At 39.3% G+C, this 21,414-nt stretch overlaps 1 pseudogene; it reads right to left on the bottom strand.

The window, feature by feature from the left end:
* Positions 1 to 228: 228 nt before the first annotated feature.
* On the bottom strand, positions 229 to 21,147 carry LOC118665961 (annotated as a pseudogene).
* Positions 21,148 to 21,414: the final 267 nt, after the last annotated feature.

Raw genomic sequence — 21,414 nt, 5'->3', positions numbered from 1 at the left:
TTTTGTTTCTCTTGAAGTCCACTTTTTGTTTTGGTTTCTGTCTTTTCCATTGATACATTTCTTAAGTGTCTGGTGATCCTTTTATGTTTAATTTTCAAGTAGTAAGAAACTGAAAATTATTTCCTTGATGAAACTTGTCAATTATTGGACTTCACTATAAGACAATCTGATTGGGTCATTTTAGTGGATACTCTCAACTCTATCTATAGGGCTTTTCTTTGGGCCTGATTAGATTTCCTGGAAAGGAATCCTGGAGGGAAGAATACCGTGCTCTAGAAGCACTCCCGTAATCTTGCCAGCCAGGTTTGAATGCATGGTTTGGATGAGAGAAAACAAATGTTCGCCCAGCATCTGCTTCTGTTCCTGTGTGGGGGAGGGGAGAGGGAAGAGGAGGGGTGCTGAGACCAACATGAAGGCAGGCAGGGGCTCCCGCCCCTGCACACGGAAAGCAGGCTGGGGTGCCTGCAGAGGTGGTATGGCAGGGTGAGGGCTGCGGACACTGGAGGCATACTTGTAAGGTGCAACAGCCCGAGGAGCAGCAGCAGCCACAGCAGCGCCAGGTGCTAAGTTCTGCACAGCTGTGGGAACACCTCCAGACTGGCAGCTGTCCGTCAGCCCCACCAAAGTCCATAGGCAAGTGGTCTGGGCACTCAGACCCGACTCTCTGAGCAGTAATAGGGAGGCCACGAGAGGCCGGAGCATTAGCAGTTGGAGCCAGATGGCAAAGAGTTGGATGAGGCCCAGACTGGTGGATAGCACTTGGCATTCCTTGGAAGCCTTGAGGTCTCCCACCTTGCTGCCAGCGTGGATTAGGTCTCATTTGTGCTAACTGTTTAGGTGTGTAATATGGAGGCCTTTCCTAAGCCTGTGGAACTACTGGCACAAAGTAGCCACCAGCTGCAGGCTGGAACTGACTTAAGATGACATTGGCAGGGAGTGCTCTCATTCCGGCCACCCGCTGCATATACTGGTTGGTCAGGTGAGCCTTTCCCTCTTCCTTCCTCTGGGCCAGGGTGACATACAGTGGCTTGGAGCCCACAGTGCATCCATTCATCTCAGTGACTGCCTTGGTGGTCTCTTCAGGAGATGAGAAACAGACAAAGCCAAACCCTTTGCTTCTCCCATCCTCCAGCATAACCTTAGCCCTGGTGATGGATCCGAAAGGAGAAAACTCTTTCCTTAACTTCTCATTACCAATGGTGTCATCCAAGTTCTTAATGTAGAGATTCACCCCCTGATACCGACTAATTCCCTCTTGCTTCAGCTGTTCAAATTTCCGTTTTAACTCGGCCTGCCGTTCCACTTTCTTCTGTGCACAGCCTACAAAAATGACTTTCCCTCTGATTTCTTTTCCATTCATCTCTTCCACAGCCTTATTGGCATCCTTGTGTTTTCCGTAACTCACAAAGCCAAAGCCTTTGGATTTCCCAGTGGGATCTCTCATCACCTTGACACTTAAGATCTTACCAAACTGGCTGAACAGCTCTTTCAGACTCATCATCATGCACCTCTTCCCCAAAGTTTTTGATATACACATTAGTGAACTCCTTGGCTTTGGCCCCAAGCTCAGCTTCCCGCTCTTTTTGAGACTTGAATCTGCCCACAAACACTCTGCAGTCATTGAGGAGCATGCCATTCATCTTCTCAATGGCCTTGTCTGCAGCTTCTTGGGTCTCGCTGCTGCTCCCTCTTAGGAAAGGGAAAAATGATTCAAAGCCAAATAACCCCTCATGAAATTCAGCTCAAGGTTTGAAGACTTCCTTGCTTGTCCTATGGATCTCAACGCTAAGAACCACAAATTGCAAATTTAATAGGTCATTTTGTATCAAAAGTTCAATTATGAAGCACCTAGAATTTTTCAATTAAAAGAATATATTCTCTGGGTTCTGCTATGGCTCAGACAGTGTTAACTTTTTTTTTTTTTTCCTGTTGTGGGTTTTGATTTTCCCCGCTCCCCCAGAAATTGGTTTTGTTTATCCAAGTCTTTAAGTTTCTCAATAAAGAAAAAACTCCATTAAAAAAAAAAAAGAATAACGTAATCAGATCAGAAAGAGGCTATGGGTTATTGCTCAAAATGTAGATTTTTTTTTTATTTAGGAACCTCTCCCTATTTTTAGAATCGTATTTCTGCCATCACCTGGGCCTGGTATGCCAGCATTTGAAGACTCCCTAGAATAAATTTATAGTCTTAATCAGCAATCACCCTGCTATATGAAATACAGTTTTTAAGACCAAATTGCTTTTTATACAGATTTTTTAATGAATTATCTTGTTTTTAGCTCCATATTACTTCCCCCCCACACCTACCCCCAGTTTCAGAGATAAATGGTGCTTCTAACTTTTGAACTGTTTGGGGGTCCTTATGTGCTAGTCAGCCTGAAACACATGTTCGATGTTCCCTAATCTCTTAAAGTAGTAAGCAGTAACTCACTTGGTTTCTGGGTTTCAAACTGTACTGCTGCTGGTGGTCTTTTTAATCTGCTGTTTTGTCAGTTTGTGACTTAAAAAAAAACACTGCCATTTTAGTGGTGCCAAAAAGCAACCCACTGATGTGACCTGGGTATTGTTCCTGCTAGTCTCTAAAGTTGATTCTCTGGCTTTTTTGGAAAATTTTTGTCTAATTATCTTTTAATAAATTTATTTTAAGCTTAAACTCGTTCAGCGGTGACTATTATTTGCAATGAACAACTTTGCCTAATATGGTATTAAGTGATGATTATAGGTAGAATTTGTGATATTGATACCAAGTGCTATAGAGTAGTTAATATCTCTCTAAATCAGGGGTGGGGAACCTTTTTCTTCCCAGGGCCATTTGGATATTTATAACATTATTCGCGGGCCATACAAAATTATCAACTTAAAAATTAGCCTGCTATATTTGGCCAAACATTTAATTAACTCAACCCTAATATCTTGGCAAGGCCAGACCAAATGATTTTTTGGTCCTTATATAGCCCTCAGGTTGGACATTCTCCACCCCTGCTCAAAATTGTTTCATAAAGCGTAAGTATTTTAGCCAAGAAAAAAAAAATGTGGTCAAATAGTTTTAGAAAATGTCATATTCCCATGTCTCCTTTTTATAGATTTATAATGCATATTAGCATATTAATCCTGCTTTAAGGAAATTTGTTCAACTTTGTTTAAGCCTGTTTTCCCAAACTTACTTTTCAATTGAAGTAAAACTTGTAAATATTTTGCTGGCTATGCTTCAAAATTGTTGAAATAGGTAAATATAGGTTGGGGAATTTGGAGAGGTTTAATGGGTCCAAAAGTAGTGCCTCTATACCATTTTTTTCTATAAATCAATAATTTGATCCAACCTATTTGAGAGACAAATAAAAACTAAACAATAAGAGAGTACAACATAAAATTTGCAGCTACAGTAAAACTTAGAAATGTAAGGCCTGAAATATATTTAATATGTGTTTATATGTCTACTTATGTCTATATTTATGTATCAATGGATATATATGAAGAGAAATGAACAGTTAAAGAAGCTAGAAAAAGAACAATTATCTCCACACACAATATTAAGTTAAGGAAAATATCAATCAACATTCATGATTGAAATTCATTCCTTCATAAATCATAACCATAAGTTGGCTATAGATATAAGAGGCAAAATTAATGCATTCTGTGAAAATCAATTGGTTATATAAAATTACAAGAAAGTATTGTATTTTTATTATTATTTATAATTTTGTGATACATTGTTTAATCAGCAAAATTCATAAACTTATGTATACACACAACTTTTTTTTCAAAGAGCCATTTACTGCTATTTCACTAAATATATGGCAATACATGATATTACCTTTCTAAAATCTGAAAATTCTTGAATTCCAACATGGGCCAAGGAGCATGACTCAATATCGCCATTTAACAAAATTTAAGATAATTTATATTTGTTTTGAATTTTACAAGGCTCAAGTCAAATAGCAGAAGTTTCCAGAAAATAATTTTACTTGCTCTTGATATTACCTTTTTTCTGAACTTTCCAATCTGCTTGGGATTTTAAATATAATTGATTGACGTAATATTTAAACAACTGCCAAGTCAACATGGGTCATTTTCAGAAAATACATCATTTCTTGTAATGGCACATCTGTGTAGGGTTCTCCTCTATTAAAGTAATGTTACTTGATCCTGAAAGACCTTAATAGCATTTTTAATAGTACTTTGTATATTTTCCAGAAAAAAGACTCATCAGGTCAAAGGTACCCCTTTCCCCCTTCAGTGTTGTAGGCTACTGTGAAGAAATACAGAACATATTTCTCTTGAGAAAAGTTGAGTATAATAATATTTTACTGGCAGCAGAGAGAAGGAAAATATTAGTTTAAATCAGGACAAGACCATGAACTTTCTACTGGCCAGAAGTAGTACCAAAATAAAATGATATTTTAGAGAGAAAATCAAAGCTAAAACATCCTTTGAAATATACAGGTCATTCTTGTCAAAAAGGAATAAAAATATCTGTATGAGCCTTATAATTTTGAAAATGATAACATATGTATTATTTTATTTTCCCAAGATCTCTGAAAGGGTGATGGTACCTTAATGAAGTCACCAGAGTGAGAGGTCCAGATGTTAAATTTTGTTCATGTACACATAATTGATCAGTTTTAGAGATCCTATCTCCTGCTAATCACACGTAAACAGAGCAATATATAAACTAGAATGTAAATGTATTGACTTACAATGGCTGATATATTTTTCCAGTGACTACAGATTTTGTCTTTTCCATCTAGGACTCTTTATTCCTTAATATCTAAGAAAGGAGCAATCTATAGTTTACTTGGTAAACATGAAGTGAAACCAAAGAGAGAAGGGTAGTTTTAAAGACTCTTTCACTCAAAATTATCTGTACTTATTCCACAATAAAGAATGCCTCTTTAGTAAACAGAATATTCTTATCTATTTGACTTGAATCATTAGTCTCTAGACAGTGCTAGATAAATATTGCTAAATCTTGAACTTTGGGTGTCAGTTCATTATACTTCAAGATCACACACTTTGACTAAGCATGCCCCTTTTTCAGATTTGTTACAACAAATTTTTTAAAAAGGTCTCAGTCTTGGTCCTTGGGAAGCATATGGAGGATCTAGATAAGGAATTTGACTTGTTACAGATTATGTGATAAATATGCTAATCAGAACCAGACAGAAACATGGTGTACCTTCGAGAAAGATAACTAGATATTTGGTTCCACTTCAAACTGATGTTCTTTAAGCATTTGTTCTGTTTTGGGGGAGAGGGGAGACCACAGTTTTGCAAAGATCACCACACCATTAGCACAGTGAGGGGAAGCAATGGAGAGGGACCTCTGAGGGCAAACGATACCCTCTCCTGTGTTGTCCTAATCAGCTCAGCTCTGACTATGAACTTGCAAACCCTAACCAGCAAAACAAAGACACAGAAGCTACCCAAACACCCTCTTTCCAAGGCGGTTTAGAAATCATTTATTACTATTCAAGCATATTCCTGATTTCTAGAAGCTTGTCAAAGCAGTCCTTCTAAACACATATAGTACTGATAAACACATTTTTTTCCTCTTTGCAATGTTCCTAATGACATGCTTTCTTAAAGATTGGTCTCCAGGACAATTGCCTGGGTGGCTCTCCCCTAATCCACCAGGATTGTGTGGTTTTTTTAAAAATTTATTTTATTTTTATTGGAGAGAGAGAGAGAGAGAGAGAGAGAGAGAGAGAGAGAGAGAGAGAGAGAGATATCAATGATGAGAGAGAATCATTGATTGGCTGCCTCCTGTGCGCCCCACACTGGGGATCAAGCCCACAACCTGGGCAGATGCCCCGACCAGGAATTGAACCATGGCCTCCTGGGCTGGGCCAGGATTATGTTTTAGACCTGAAGCTATAAGATGGGAGCCAAAAAGATAGATATGGAAATCAGGCTGAGGGATTAAAGAAGGCATTCTAGAGGAGATGATTGCATGTGAACCGAAGTTGAAAAGACAAGTGATAAGTACATAGGTAAGTTGGTTGGCAGAGGAAGTAATATGGCATGGAGTACAGTATGTATTGTTCAGTTTGCCAGGAACAAAATGTGTAGGTATGGGGTTGTCAGGATGAAGCTAGAAAACCAGGCAGGATCCATGAGTCTAAACTTTTCTAAAGCTATGAGGTGTCACTGAGAGATTTTAAGTAGAGTGCCATGATCAATGTTTTACTTTAAAAAGATCATGGTGGCAAGTAGGTGGGGGTGGAGGCATTAGACCAGCTGTGGGCAAACTACAGCCCGCGGGCTGGATCCGGCCCGTTCAGCTGTTCTATCCGGCGCGCGGAGCCGAAAGAGCGGAGGGTTCTCTTGCTCTCCCCTCCGCTCCTTCACCAGCAGCAGTGTTAACATGGCAACGTCGGGAAACACGGCCGCAGCTCCTTCTTCTGAGTCCAGTTTAAGAACCCATTGTGGCCCTCGAGTCAAAAAGTTTGCCCACCCCTGCATTAGACTCTTGGAGCCAAAACCTTTTAGGAGGCCACAGCATGGACTGAGGGTGTGGAACTAGAAGAGTGGGCAGTTTCAAGACATATTTAGAAAATTGCTTTTAAGATTTGATGACAGATTATATGAGAAGGGTGTGAAGAAGGATTCTGGGTTAGAAACTAGATGGGTGGTTTTACCATTCACAAAGATCAAGAATATAGAAGAAGGTGTAGATTGGTGATAAATAAAATGGAGAGGAGATGGTGATTGTTTTGTATGCCTAATTCTTTGGACATATAATTTTCACTTTAATTTGCCATCACATCTTAAAATAGTCTCTAAACCCTCTTCAAAGAAGAGAAAGTAAAATGACTCAATTATATGTGAAAGCATCTGGGGATTCTGAGTACTTTTACCTCTAAACAAATGCTTTTTTATTTCCTCCTTAATTTCTTGTCTTTCTCTTCTTTCCTCCTGCCTTTCCTTATCATGTCCTACAAAAAATAATTTCCTCAACCCTGCCCTTCTATTTGTCAACATTCCCACATTGCAATCAGGATTTACTTTGTTTCATTGTTCCCTGAGAAACCACCTGTTTATTCATAGTATTTATGTGCTATTTATAATCTTCTATAGTTAACTGGTTAAAATCCTGACTTTCTTTCTTACAAATGTTTATCATTTTAAAACTTAATTATAAATTTCCTTAGAAGTTCAAATTATTTGATACCTGCCAAGGTATCAATATTTTGTTGTCTAAAAGATAAATTCTTAATTAATTGACTTCTTGGTATACTTCATTCTGATCATTGGCAATAAACTAGGTCCCACAATAAATTATTGAATATTAAGCTTATTGGACAGCCTTCTTATGTAGGGACATTTTAACTTAACAGTCACTTTCTAAGGTATAGAATATTACAGGATATTTTATTTATTTTTATTTTTTAATATTATTTATAGTATTTCTTTTTTAAGCATTTTTTATTTTTCTATTGTAGTTGACATATAATACTATATTAGTTTCAGGTGTATACCCCAGTGATTAGACATCAAATACCTTACTAAATGATTATCCCAGTAAATATCATACCATCTGACACACGTATAGTTATAAGAATATTATATTATATTCTCTATGCTGTACTTTACATTCCCATGACTATTCTGCACCAACAAATTTGTAGTTCTTAACTCTTGTACCTTTCTCACCCATATCCTAAACCCCCTCCTATCTGGCAACTGTCAAAATATTCTCTATATCTATGAGTCTGTTTCTGTTCTCCTTGTATATTTTGCTTTTTAGATTCAATTGTTGATAATATGAGTTTATTTGCATTTTATTGTTCATATGTTTGGTCTTCTTCTTCTTCTTCTTCTTCTTCTTCTTCTTCTTCTTCTTCTTCAAGAAGACCTGTTAGAATTCACAACTAAAAGAAGAGATGCAGAGAGGAAGTTTATTTTACTTTTCCTGAAGGGAAAGGGCCGGTGCATTGCTAATCAATACAAGGGCAGGTAATAAATGGTGGCCTGCTCTTTTAAAGGGTAATAGCTGCTGTTGCTAGGTGATAAGGAAGGGAGGGAGATTTGGGGCTAAGATAGTCTGCAGATGTCCTAAGGAGGTGTCTTATCAGTGTTTTTCCCAAGCCAGAAAAACATGTTTAGAGTAAAAATTATTAAGAGTTCCAAAGTGGCTTGTTTGAAGAGGAGACAGGAAGGGAACTTTTTAACTAGAGACTTCTTGGTGCAAATTATCCCTGAGTTATAAAAATGGCAGGGAGGAGGGGTATGCAAGAATGTAGCCTTGAAGGTAGCTTATCTTGTCTTGCCAGCGTTTGAACAGAGGGCTGTTTGAATCCGAGGAGCTAACAATCTTGGGGGTTAATTACCAGGTGATTCTCATAAGTTGTGGAAGGCTACAGCAAGTAAAAAAGAGGCCTTTTTCTTATCCTCACACTCACAAAACCTTTTAACATTTCATGTAATACTGGTTTGGTGGTGGTGAACTTACTTCATCTGGGCTCTGATGCCCATTGAGTCCACCCCTTGAGTGTGTTGTTTAAAGAGGTGGATTGGTGATGCTTTGACATGGTCTGAATCTATCCACCAGGTGCACTGACTCTGGGGCCTCCCAGGAGGTACAGGCTAAGATCAGCCACTGCCTGTGCTCTGCCTGGGGCCATTGCAGCCACTCAGCATGAGCTACAAAGTGATCTGTAGATGGCTGCTTCTTGTGTTGGGTTTGTAGGTGCCGAGGTGAGGCCAAGTTTTGAACGAAGACCAGCTGCTGCTAGTGCCAGGGCTGGGGACTCTTAATGAGAGTCCAGATGCTTCTTGTTTAAGAGATTATAACCCTTTGAGTGCTGGGGAGCACGATTGCGCTCCTCCTGTCTTTTGCCAAAAGTGCCGGGAGCACTATTGGCAATTTTTTTTCTACTAGTATTTTATAATACAATCAGCAAACAATATATGTCAAAGATGAAAACAAATGTAGTAAAGGTTTCCTTAAGTTTTTGAATATGTAACTTCATTTACTTGCAATTCATAATTTTTTTTTCCTAAACTGCTGTAAAATCAGCAAAAATGCCTTGGCAATTTTAGCATAGTTCCTAGGATATTGGTTGGCACTCAAAGGGTTAAGAAAGTCTGAAGCATGAGCCAAGACAAGCCATTCATATGGAAACAGCTTGGGTGGGCCTGCAAATTGGGTTGGGGTGGGGGTCTCAGGGAATCACCAGTGAGGGACAAACAGTATGGGCCAGGTTGATGGAGACTCAGATATGGCACCTGCTTGCTAGCTCTGGGGGATGGGGTGAGGGTTACAGAAAAGGAACAATGGCCTCTGCCAGCACTCTTTTTCCTGGCAGAAAGCTGCCATCCCAACTCTTTCCCTGATGCCAGATAATTCAATTTATTCTCATATGTCCCTAGTTCCTTTCAAGCTTTTGTCCCAGTCAGTGGTTCTCAACTTTCTGGCCCTTTAAAACAGTTCCTCATGTTGTGACCCCCAACCATAAAATTATTTTCATTGCTACTTCATAACTGTAATTTTGCCACTGTTATGAATCATAATGTAAATATCTGATATGCAGGATGGTCTTAGGTGACCCCTGTGAAAGGGTCGTTCGACCGCCAAAGGGGTCACAACCCACAGGTTGAGAACCACTGCCCCAGTGCTGGAGCTCAGAGGGAGTAAGTCTGTGCATGGGCCCTTTAAGAGGAACTGCCTGGGATTCCAGCAGCCATATCTCACTGAGCCATAATCCCTGCTGGTTTTCACAGCCAGAAGTTATGAGGTACTTCTCTTCCTGGCACTGGAACCCTGGGCTAGGGGTCTGGTGTGGGGCTGTGATCCCTGCTCCTCAGGGGGGAATTCTGCATCTAAGATATTCCTCCTGGCTTTTATCCAACACACGTGAATGTGGGACAGGTTCATTCATGTCTCCACCCCTTCTGCCATTCTTGATTTTACTTCTTTTTTATATTCTTAGTTGTAGGACTTCTGTTCAGCTAGATTTTAGGCCATTGTGAATGATGGTTGTTCTGTAGTTTAGCTGTAATTTTGATATGATTGTGGGAGGATTTGAGTACTATATTTACCTAGAGTACCTATCTTGACTAGAAGTCTATATTATAGATTCTATTTTTGTTCAATATATACTTCAATTATTTTATAGAGCAAGGTATCATAGGAAATGATGGTTTCCCTTAAAAAAAAAAAGATGTTGTTTTACATCTTTGGTTATCAGGAAAAATGAAAGAAGTCTGGTAGTTGTCTGAAAGATTCCCATGAAATATATGCTTCAATCGACATAGAACAGTATTTTGTCCCTACTCCCCTGTGTTATCATGCTGATTGGGCCTACCTGTTGTGATGTCCATTTATAATAATACATGAATCAGGAATTAGACATTTGCTTAAATCTTAGGGAACTTGGGTTTACAATGTAAATATACTGTTACTACAGGGACAGTGAGCACCTTTCTCATCTATACAGGCCTCTTGTTTTTAAATCTGTAAAATGGATATATTCCTGTTATTAGGATCAAATAAAATAATGTGTTTGAGTAACTTTCAAAAGAATACATTACATTATACTTATAGGTGCTGTTACTTTTACTGTCTTAAATTTTGAGAGAAAATATTTTAAAAGAATAGTGGTCTCTAGTAGTAGTTTCCTTTTTGGAGAATGATTTTAATATATTCAAGAAGAATCCTTATATTAAGTTGATTTATAAAATGAATGCCAGTTATTGACACTGGAATGGAATTGGGAGAATATAATTTTAAATGCACACTTCGTTTCAAACTATATGATTTTTGTTTTTGTAGTTAATGAATGGTATCTGTTTCTAATAATATCTACTATGTGGAATGACCTGAACTTACATTGCTTGCTAAGAAATCGAGATGAGAAAGATTCCGTAGTTGTCAAAAACAGTATGAGTTATTTAAATAACAATGTGCCACCATTTTTCTTATGAGCTCATCCAGTGATTTTCTTATATCAGTTATTGTATTTTTCAATTCTAAATCTTCTCTTTGCTTCTTTTTGTTGTTTTTATTTATCTGCTGAGATTTCCCATTTTTTTGACGAACATTTTATATGATGCTATTCAAAAATGATAATATCATGAAAGACACAGAAGACTGTGGAATTGTTCCAAGTTAAAGTGCCGGGGTCCAACCCCAGCAGGTACAGGGGTCCCCAAAGGTGTGGACGGAGTCGGCAAAGAAGGAAGGACACGGAGACAGCGTTCAGTTGATCAGCAGCCTAGCCAGGATCTCCAGCCAGGATCTCCAGCCAAGTTCTGGTCTGGATCTCCAGAGAGGTTCTGCTTAGGATCTCCAGCTAGGTTCTGTGTCCATGTTCTCTTGCTAGGTTCTCCAGGTTCTCCAGCCAGGTTCTGTAGCCATGTTCCCTCGCTAGGTTCTCCAGCCAGGTTCTGTCCAGGTTCTCCAGCCAGGTTCAGTCACCAGGTTCTAGTCAGGTTCTTTTGTCAATTTCTGTAGTCAGGTTCAGTCCAGGATCTTTTGCCATGTTCTCTCCAGCAAAGTTCTTCTGTCTGTAGGTTCTGTGTGGGTTCTGTCTTCTAAGTTCTGTGTGTAGGTTCTGTCTTCTAAGTTCTGTGTTCTAAGCTCTGTATTCTAAGTTCTGAGTCTTGCTGTCTTGTTACATCTGTATTTATACCAGTTGATTCAATCCTATCAATCTCTATTACAAAGGTTAGGGCGTTTCTTATCTTCATTCCAGGGAGTAAAGATTATGTAGCTTAAGCACGATTGTTCATAGTTAAAGTGATTAATTACCCGCCTGGCACTTAGTTAAGAGGTTTTATTCCCTCCCTAACTTCAGGGGAAAATCCCTACCTGGGGAAACAACCTTTCTCAGAGACCTTGGTTAAAACACATAGTGCCAAGAAGGTGAGCAAACATTTTAAGAACAGTATGCCATATATGCCAGGTCCCTTGAAACAGCAAGCATGGACCGGCTCCCGGCATTAAAGGACACTAAAAAGATGTGACAACTGAATGCAGCCTGTAATCATAGATTGGATCCTGAACCAGATAATATTTTTCTTTTGATAAAACAAAACAAGACAAAACATTAGTGGGCTGACTGACAAAATTTGATTGTCTATACATTAGATAAGAATATTATGTCAAGGTTAATTTTCTGAGGTTGATCATTGTGCTGTGTTTATATAAGAAAAATAGTTGATAATAGAAAAATCCACACTGATTTTTTTAGAAGAAAGAGGCATCATATCTGTGATTTACTCTGAAATGTTTCAAAAAAATTTACTCTGAAAAAACAGAGATAACACATAGGGATAAAAATACCTGCCTTGTTGGGATGTGAGGATCAATCATGGCTAGTACATAGTAAGCACCACAATTCTTTACTGTCACCAAAAACATGGCCCTTCCCTAGGATGAGCCTAAGATAATTTATTCCATAAAATACTGAAATCTCACTGTAAATTCCTTTAAACAAGTTGACTTTTCACCTAATTTTTCTCTGTTGCAGTCTAGCCAAAGAGTTTACTTACTGAAGTACCTAACGATCTTTGTTAAATGGTTACTATACTTGAAATTCAGTCCTTATATGTTAGTTTCAATCTCCGAAAATTCAGTGTTTAAGTAGGTGATTTTTTTTATTTATGTGGAGAAAAAGTGAGAATTTGTTATTTGTAGGCTAATTTGAGGTTTGGGCCAAACAAGAAGACTCACTTTGCTTTTTACCAAATAAAATTAGTTTTGGGCAACAAGATTTGGGTAATTGTCTCGAAGCTGCTGACAGTTAGGTATTGTCTACACAAATTCTTATAGTTTAGGGAACAGAAACCCCCATTTTTCCTCTTATAAATTTAATCCATTGTAAACACAAACTTTCAAGGTTTGTTCGGGGATGCTAATTACTTTCTTCTTCTATTTTTCCATGATGAAGTTATTCTTGGATGTCAGCAAGCAAGATTAAACTTCAGGAGCATGTGAGGCCAAAGGGAAAATGCTTTTTTGTTTTCAGTCTTTCTGGGTCACTCAGTATTTGATTATCTAGACTAATAATGGGCAGGGGAAACATGAATAATTAAATTGTACAGACAAGCTCTTGTACCTTATTTTGGCTGAAGGCTTCACTCTTGTCAAACTTTTTTCCAGAAGAGCTAACAAGTAGAGTGGTTAATTTCCTGTCTTGTCTCTATTTCCTTTGTCCTTTCAAAAAAGTATCAACAAATGACAAAATGTCTCCATCCCAAATTTTTATTCCCTCTGCCATAAAGGTGTATTATTAATAATGCGAAAAAAGCCGAGATCCTTGAAAAGATAGACTTGGTTATTCTAGAACTTTCTGATTATAAAAAGGAAGACAGAATTTGAGCCTGAATTTGGCATCTGGCTTTTCCTTTTCTTGATCAGTCTCCAACCATGTTAAAGGCTATTTTCCTCTTTCTTCCCATTACAGGCTTTTTTTGGCACCTCAGAAGTAACGATGGAAATAAACATTTAACAGATGGTCCCAGCGGTTTCCCTGACATACACACATAGTACACAAGGAAAGCGTAGCCAATGGAGGCAATTATATCTTATTTTAATTGATTCTAGTTCCCTCAGAATATTCACCTAATCACATATTTTTGTTGTTGTTTCTGTCTTTTATCTCTGTGGTCCCTTGCATACAGTTTTTGAAACATTCTTCAAGGTCAACACTCTGTGTCCTTTTTTTTTTTTTTAAATACACTTTTATTGATTTCAGAGGGAAGGGAGAGGGAGAGAGAGAGAAACATCAATGATGAGAGAGACTCATTGATCAGCTGCCTCCTGTGTGCCCCACACTGGGAATCGCCCCACGTGGGGGATCAAGCCCACAACCCGGGCATGTACTCTGACTGGACATCGAACTGTGACATCCTGGTTCATAGGTCAACTCTTGACCACTGAGCCACGCTGTCCGGGCATCCTGTGTCCTTTTTATCCCTATGTCTACACCACGGAAAAGTGGTGTCATATTGTTAATACAAATGGCTTCACCACAGCAACTCCGCAGAGGGTCTGTGGAAAAAAAATTAGGAATATTCTCCACATCTGCATCTGGTTCTCTCATAAAACCAGAGGTCATAGGGTGGAAATGAGCCAAGAAATATTAGCAAGAAGTGGAATAAAGGAATGAGTTAAGGGAATATAAGTGGAAAAACGAGAAATTCCACTCAGGGACAGCCCAAGAGGTACTATGTTAACTGATAAGAACTGGGAATCTAACTTCTCCACATGGCCTGGAGAGGACATATGGGCTCAAGGCCAGGATGTCCACAAACATAAGAAGGGCACACAGTCTTAGCTATAGGAAGCAAGGCCAAATTCTGAATCTGAGCATTTCAACGCATGAAGGGACATGCAACAGGTGACCAGGCCAGGGTCTACATGAGGAAGAACAATCAAGCAGAAGGAAAACTAAGCAAGGCCCTAGGCAGGGGGCTCACAGGAGGCAGGAGATGCTGAGGAGAAGCAGAGTCCTGCCCAGGCAAAGGCCCAAAGCAGCAGCAAAACCAAAGCAGACCCATGAGCCAAGGTCTGAGATCACTCTTCTCAGCCCTGCCTTTATAGCTGGGAGCAGGCCAGGCAGGGCATGGTGGGAACCCAGGAGAGGCAAGGGATTCTGACAAAGTTGTTCTCAGCTGTAGGACCTCTTATGGTCTTGCTGGCACCAGTGACTTGAGTAAGGGTTAAACATAAATTTTTTATCGTGAAGATACAGACCCACTTGGAAATGTCCAGGGTCATAGGAGAAAGGGAGGAGATGGAAATGGAAATAGGAAGGGAGGAGGAGTGAGAAGGCACTCAGTGTTTTCTAAGAGGTCATTAAGAAGTCTGGCTTCCTGGGGTGATAGATGTGCTAACTAAACTTGTGGTAATCATTTTGTAATATGTACATAAATCACATTGTTATAGTGTACATGGAAAACATACATATTATGTGTTAATACTATCTCAGTAAAGTAGGGGGCGAAAGAGAAGGCTGGCTTGGAGTTACAGTAATTATATTTAAATCCCAACTCCACCATTTGCTAGCCAAAGTTGGATCCTAACTCATAAAAACCTGGGCAAGTTATTGAACCTTTGTATGTTCCACCTGTGAAGTGAGAATGATAGAGTATTGTTCCTCATAAGGTTGTTGGGAGGATTAACCATAAATTGCTTAGAAGAATGCCCTACACAGAGTAGGTGCTCAATACATGTTAGCTGCTGTTTTTTTCTTTAGGTGTATTCTCAGAAGATAGTTATTGATTATCCACAATGGGCTATGCACTTTGCTAGGCACTGGAAAAACTGTGGTAAACAAAATGCACATAATCTCAGCAGTTAATAAATGAACAGAGTTTGAAAATCTAGGTAAAAGTCTGTAAATAAAAAAATTATGGAAGGTAAAAAATGTTGATCTGACACAAGATGTCCAGAAATTATTTTTCCCATTAGTTACATCATGAAAATAGGAAAGAGTAAGAGTATTTTGGAGAGAGCTGTGTCATTATGAGAACCATATTATGGACAGCAGTCCCCCAATCCAAGACCCCCAGCAGATGCCTGAAATCGCAGATTGTACTGAACTCTATGTGTACTATGTTTTTTCCTATACATACATACTTATGACAAAGTTTAACTTATAAATTAGGCAGTAAGAAATCAACAATAACTAATAATAAAATAGAACAATTATAAAAATATGAAAAAGTAATTAGAATGTAGTCTGTCTCTGTCTCAAAATATCTTAGTGTACTATACTCACCTTTTCTTTCTTTTTTCAAAGAGATTTATTTGTTATTTACTAGGTACTGTTTTTTGTTTTGTTTTGTTTTGTTCTGTTAATCCTCACCCGAGGATATTTTTTCATTGATTTTTAGAGAGAATGGAAGGGAGTGGGAGAGACAGAGAGAGAGAAACAGCCAAGTGAGATAGACACACATTGGTTGCCTCCTGCACATGCCCTGACCAGGGCCGAGGATCCAGCCTGCAACTGAGATACATGCCCTTGACGGGAACTAAACCCAGGACCCTTCAGTCCCTGGGCCAATGCTCTATCCACTGAGCCAGGCCAGCCAGGGCTTTACTCACCTTTTCACATAAAGGAAGGAAGCGTTTTATGGCTTCTCTTTGTTATATCCAAATTGCCAGCATGACTATTTTTGCACTTTGGGGCCATTATTAAGTAAAATAATGGTGACTTGAACCAAGAACTTCAATAGTGTGATGGTTGAAGGGCATTTTATGATAAAGGTTGTCTTATTAAAATTAAATGATCATTGTGATATAATAAAATTATTTCTAATTTAGTTCAAATTTTGTACATACCTTTTATGATTTATATAGTCCTATATATACCTTGTAGATACAGATTTTGAAAACTGGGCATTTTATTTATAAACTGAATTTATAAGCTTCTACACTACAACACCATACTAAGGCTACATAAACAAAAGTATAAAGTTAAATATAATTGCAAGTCTTGCCTGAAGGATGAATGATTTAAATATTTTATAGTTCTTCCAACTTCTGAAATCTATCTCTTCCTTTGGCTCCTGGATTATTAACAGAGAATAAACATGTCAACAATTTCACATAAAATTTGAAATGCAAATACTCCTAGGAGAAGCAGTAAGTATGTTTATATTCCCACAAAGCCCTGTTGGGTCCTTTCCTAAAAGTTTCAGAAAGACTGCCACGCTGTTGAAGCAAGCAGGGCAGAAGCAGGGGTGTCAAGGTGCTGGAGACAAATCCAGCTCATCTTTCTACTTAAAACCCGCAGATCCACTGAATGGATTCTATAACTCACTCTTATGACACCTAGCGGCTGTAGCCATATCTGCATCAGCAATATACACATTTCTAAAATAACATTATTTTTGATTTTTCAAAATGGAAAAAAATTACTTTGAACTGAAAAGTCACAGTTTAATCACTGAGAACAGGGCAGAAAACCACTGTCTTTTGTCATTGATTTGAAAGCTACCTTCCTTAGAATTCTTTAAAAAAAAAAAATATATATATATATATATATATTTCAGAGAGAAAGGGAGAGGGAAAGAGAGATCAAAACATCAATGATGAGAGAGAATCATTAATTGGCTGCCTCCTGAACACCCCCCACTGGGGATTGAGCCAGCAACCCAGGCATATGTCCTTGACTAGAATTGAACCTGAGATCCTTCAGTCCACAGGCTCTATCCACTTAGCCAAACCAGCTAGGGGGCATTCCTTAGAATTCTTGAGTAGGTTGTGCAAAAGGGGATGGAAAGAATGATCAACTCCTTGATGAGGTCCATTGCTATATAACATCCATCAGAGAGCCTAATGAACAAGTGAGAAATGGTTCCCTTGGTTTAACAATTTAATAAGAGGAAAGAAACAAAAAGTCAACTGAAATCAACCCTTTTCATCTGCAAAGTAGAGGCCAGTATGCCACAGGCTGAGGTTTGCAGATTGCGATGGTAGGTGGACTCGCTTGGGCCTTTCAGATGTTTCCTTTGTCGTATCTTCTTGTTCAAGTACTAAATATTCTTATTTGTTATATAGAGGTGTACAATGCTAGCTGAACATTTTTAAATAATTAGTAATGCTCACTTAGTAAATACATTTTTACCAATCATGGGCTTAATAAAGTACTGGAGAAAATAAAATGGGAGGAATCAAAACTGCAATCCAGCAGTAATTTTCTATCATCGTCCACCCACAATAGGTAGATTCAGCAGACAGCTCTGTGAAGCTAGGTGACTTAAGGTTCATAGGACAAGGGTAGTAATATTAACAATATTATCTTGCTTTCTTTTACTATACCATAATTTATTTAACCAATTTCCTATTGTTAGACACTTTATCTAAAATATTTTGATTATTGCAAATAATTCTGCAAGGAGCATCCTTGCACATAAACCTTTGTACCCAGAACTGATATTTTGTTTTAAAATTATAATGAAAGTAGGGGCCCAGTGCATGAATTCGTGCACCTTGAAAGGGCCTGTGGGCTGTGAGGCTGTGGTAGGTACAGGGGTTGGTCTTGGCCCATCCTCCTGGCCCCCACCGGCCCCTCCCACTGTGGCCCCCGGTCCCCTGTCTGCCAGTAGCCCTGCCCCCGCCACCGCCGCTCCCACATGCTGATGGTGCCGGCCCCGCTGGCACCCACTGACGGCAGGGAGCAATTGGGGCCGGCGCCAGCAGCAGGTGCAAGTGGGGCTGGCACTGTCAGTGGGTGCGAGTAGCGGCTGCTCCCCTGATCACCCCTCAGGATCAGGGTAAGGTGGAGAAGCCCTCAAGGGCGATCGGGCCTGGCAGCCGCCGCTTGCACCCACTGATGGCACTGAGCAATCAGGGCCAGCAGCAGGTGTGAGTGCCTGGCAGGACTGTGGTGTGCGGGAGCAAAGAATTTTCAGTAACCACCAGAGGCTCACCCTGATGATAGCGAACAGTGCCCCGCCTTGGTCTGGCGCCCCCACTCACCTGCTCCACCATCCCTCCGCGGCCAATGCCCACCATGTTCCGCACTCTGCCGCCTGCTGCCGATGCCCGCCATGTTCTGCGTGCACCCCCTGGTGGTCAGTGCACATCATAGTGACCGGTTTTTCGGCCGTTCAGTCTATTTGCATATTAGGGTTTTATATATATAGATTAACACACACACAAAAGCATCCTATTTAATAAAAGAGTAATATGCAAATTAACCATCACTCTGACACAAAGATGGCGGTGCCATAGCCACAAGGTGGCGGCACCCAGTCTTCTCAGCCCTGCTGGAGTCCTCCAGTCCTGGGGGGCAGCCACTGAGAGCAGAGCCTGTTTGGCTGTCACTGCAGCGACCTGGGAGTGGCCAAGCAGGCCCCACAGACAGTGCACAGCAGGGCCCGCTTGGCCATTGCCAGCGGCGACCCAGGAGTTGTCAAGTGGGCCCCGCAGATAGCAGAGAACCATGGGGAGCAGGCCTAAGCCATCAGTAGGACATCCCCTGGGGGCTCCTGAATTGGAAAGGGTGCAGGTCAGGCTGAGGGACCTCCTCCCCGCCCCCTGTGCACAAATTTCGTGCACTGGGCCTCTAGTATATCATCATTAAAAACACTCTTGTACCTACCACTCAAGTTAAGACATTAACTTTTACTGATATAGTTAGTATCCCCATGCATTCTTCTTCATTCCATCTCATTTCTTATTCCCAGTGGTAGCCGTACCCTGGCATCACTATGTATGGTCCTTCTTCATTCCTTTATGCTTTCACTACATGGTGTGTATCACTAAGCAACACTTATATTAACTACTCAATATAAATTTCTCTGATTGCGAATGTAATGCATGTTCATTGTAGAAAGGCTGGCAATATAGCAAAGTATAAATAAAAATACAAACAAAAGTATTGCCCCAAATACAACATCATGAAATATTATCCATTGTTAGTATTTTAATCTACTTGGCTCCTCTTAATACATACTTTGAAAAATCAATTGGGTTCAAAAGAATTACTTTAAATTGAATGGTGCTTTTTCATTTATAAGATGCTTTGTTTCCCATATTAATTCCTGAGTATCTCTGTGAGTCAGGTGATATTTTTGGGTAATTTATTTTTACCTCAGTTCTAGAGATGAAGAACAGAAGTTCTGAGAGATGAGTTAATATCTCAACATCTGTTGGCTACCAAATGAAGAACTGGAACACATTTGTGGGACTTTCAAGTCCAAGTCACCACCATTTTCCCTCATTAAATTCCCCAAGAATCAATGCCAGTGATTCCTTCTCCTTTCCCTCTGTCACTTCTTGTCAATTAAAATGCCACCTTTCATGTTTATTTTAAATAGAGGTTGCATATGTGCAAAAGTTCAGTAGGAAGAAGGGATAGTGTGATTTACCTTAGATGTTACAACTCAAAAATAAAAATAAAATAAAAAAGTCTTGACCTAGAGCAGTGATATTGAACCTTTTGAGCTCGGCGTGTCAGCATTTTGAAAAACCCTAACTTAACTCTGGTGCCGTGTCACATATCGAAATTTTTTGATATTTGCAACCATAGTAAAACAAAGACTTATATTTTTGATATTTATTTTGTATATTTAAATGCCATTTAACAAAGAAAAATCAACCAAAAAAATGAGTTCGTGTGTCACCTCTGACACGCGTGTCATAGGTTCGCCATCACTGACCTAGAGGGTACTATGCTAAGTAAGATAAGATGAGAAAAACCAATACCGTATGATTACACTTACATGTGGACTCTCAAAAAGCAAAGCAAATGACAAACAAAGCAAAATAGACTCATAGATACAGAGAACAAACTGTTGGTTACCAAAGGGGAGGGAGGATGGGGCAAAATGGGTGAAGGGGAATAAGAGGTACAAACTTCCAGTTATAAATGAAATAAGTCACAAGAATGTAATGTATAACAGAGGGAATACAGTTAACAATATCATAATCACTTTGTACGGTTATTAGACTTATCATGGTGATCACATGATAAGGTATATAAATGTCAAATCACTATGTTGTACACCCAAAATTAATATAATACTGTATGTCAGCTATACTTTAATTTAAAAAATGATCCTGGGTCTTAGCCTTTACTGCCATGACCCCCTCCCTTCTTAGCTGAGGCCTGTATTCTGGGTCTAGGCATAGCTTTAACCAGATGCTGCCAGAAAGGTCTACATTTACAAAATGTGCAGAAATTGTTCTTATATAGTAGAATCTCTCTCCACAGAAATGAACTCCAGGGAGCAAATAAATTGGCAAAAAAGAGACTTTCATTAAGATGATTCTAGATTTGGTCTAAGTTGAAATAACTTTGTCAGAAGAGTCTACAAAAATACTGATGATAAAAAATTTGTATTTTAAAATTCATTAATATTCTTTTTTGAGTGGCTGATATAAGGACACAGCAAAGATTTTTATGCACCTTTGCAGCTGTTTTTCTTTTTGCTTTCATTAAAGATGTCTCAAAACATTGTGATTCATCTATTCCTGCAGTGCTATCAATCTTCTACTGTTCCATTAGAGAACTTCAACTGACGCAACTCCAGCATGTCAGGTGGAGGACAACTCTAGAAATTCTTATGGCATAGTTGCTTTCTGTTGGTGTTAGTTGTATTATATAGTTTATACATAGAAGTTGACGAGGATATGTCATCATCATCATCATCGTCATCATCATACGAGTCATACAGGGTAATTACCATATTCCTGGCACTATCTTTAGACTCCTTCAAGATAAATATTATCTCCATTTTAGAAATGAGGTAACTGAGGCTCAGGGCAGTTAATCAGCTAGCCCGAGTTCACCTTGTTAGTAAGGAACAGTCAGGATTTGAATCAAACCTGTGCTATGCAAGGAGGAATGCATTTGTGAAGCACTCTGTCACTTAGGCGCAGTTAGCTAAACAGAAATGACACCTGACCTGCCTTAGACCCCAGGAGTTCCCAGTTCAATGAGAAGAGGAAGCCAC

This window comes from Myotis myotis, unplaced genomic scaffold (genome assembly GCF_014108235.1).
Source record: "Myotis myotis isolate mMyoMyo1 unplaced genomic scaffold, mMyoMyo1.p scaffold_m19_p_1, whole genome shotgun sequence".
NCBI lineage: Eukaryota > Metazoa > Chordata > Mammalia > Chiroptera > Vespertilionidae > Myotis > Myotis myotis.
This window is presented reverse-complemented; position numbering and strand designations above follow the sequence as displayed.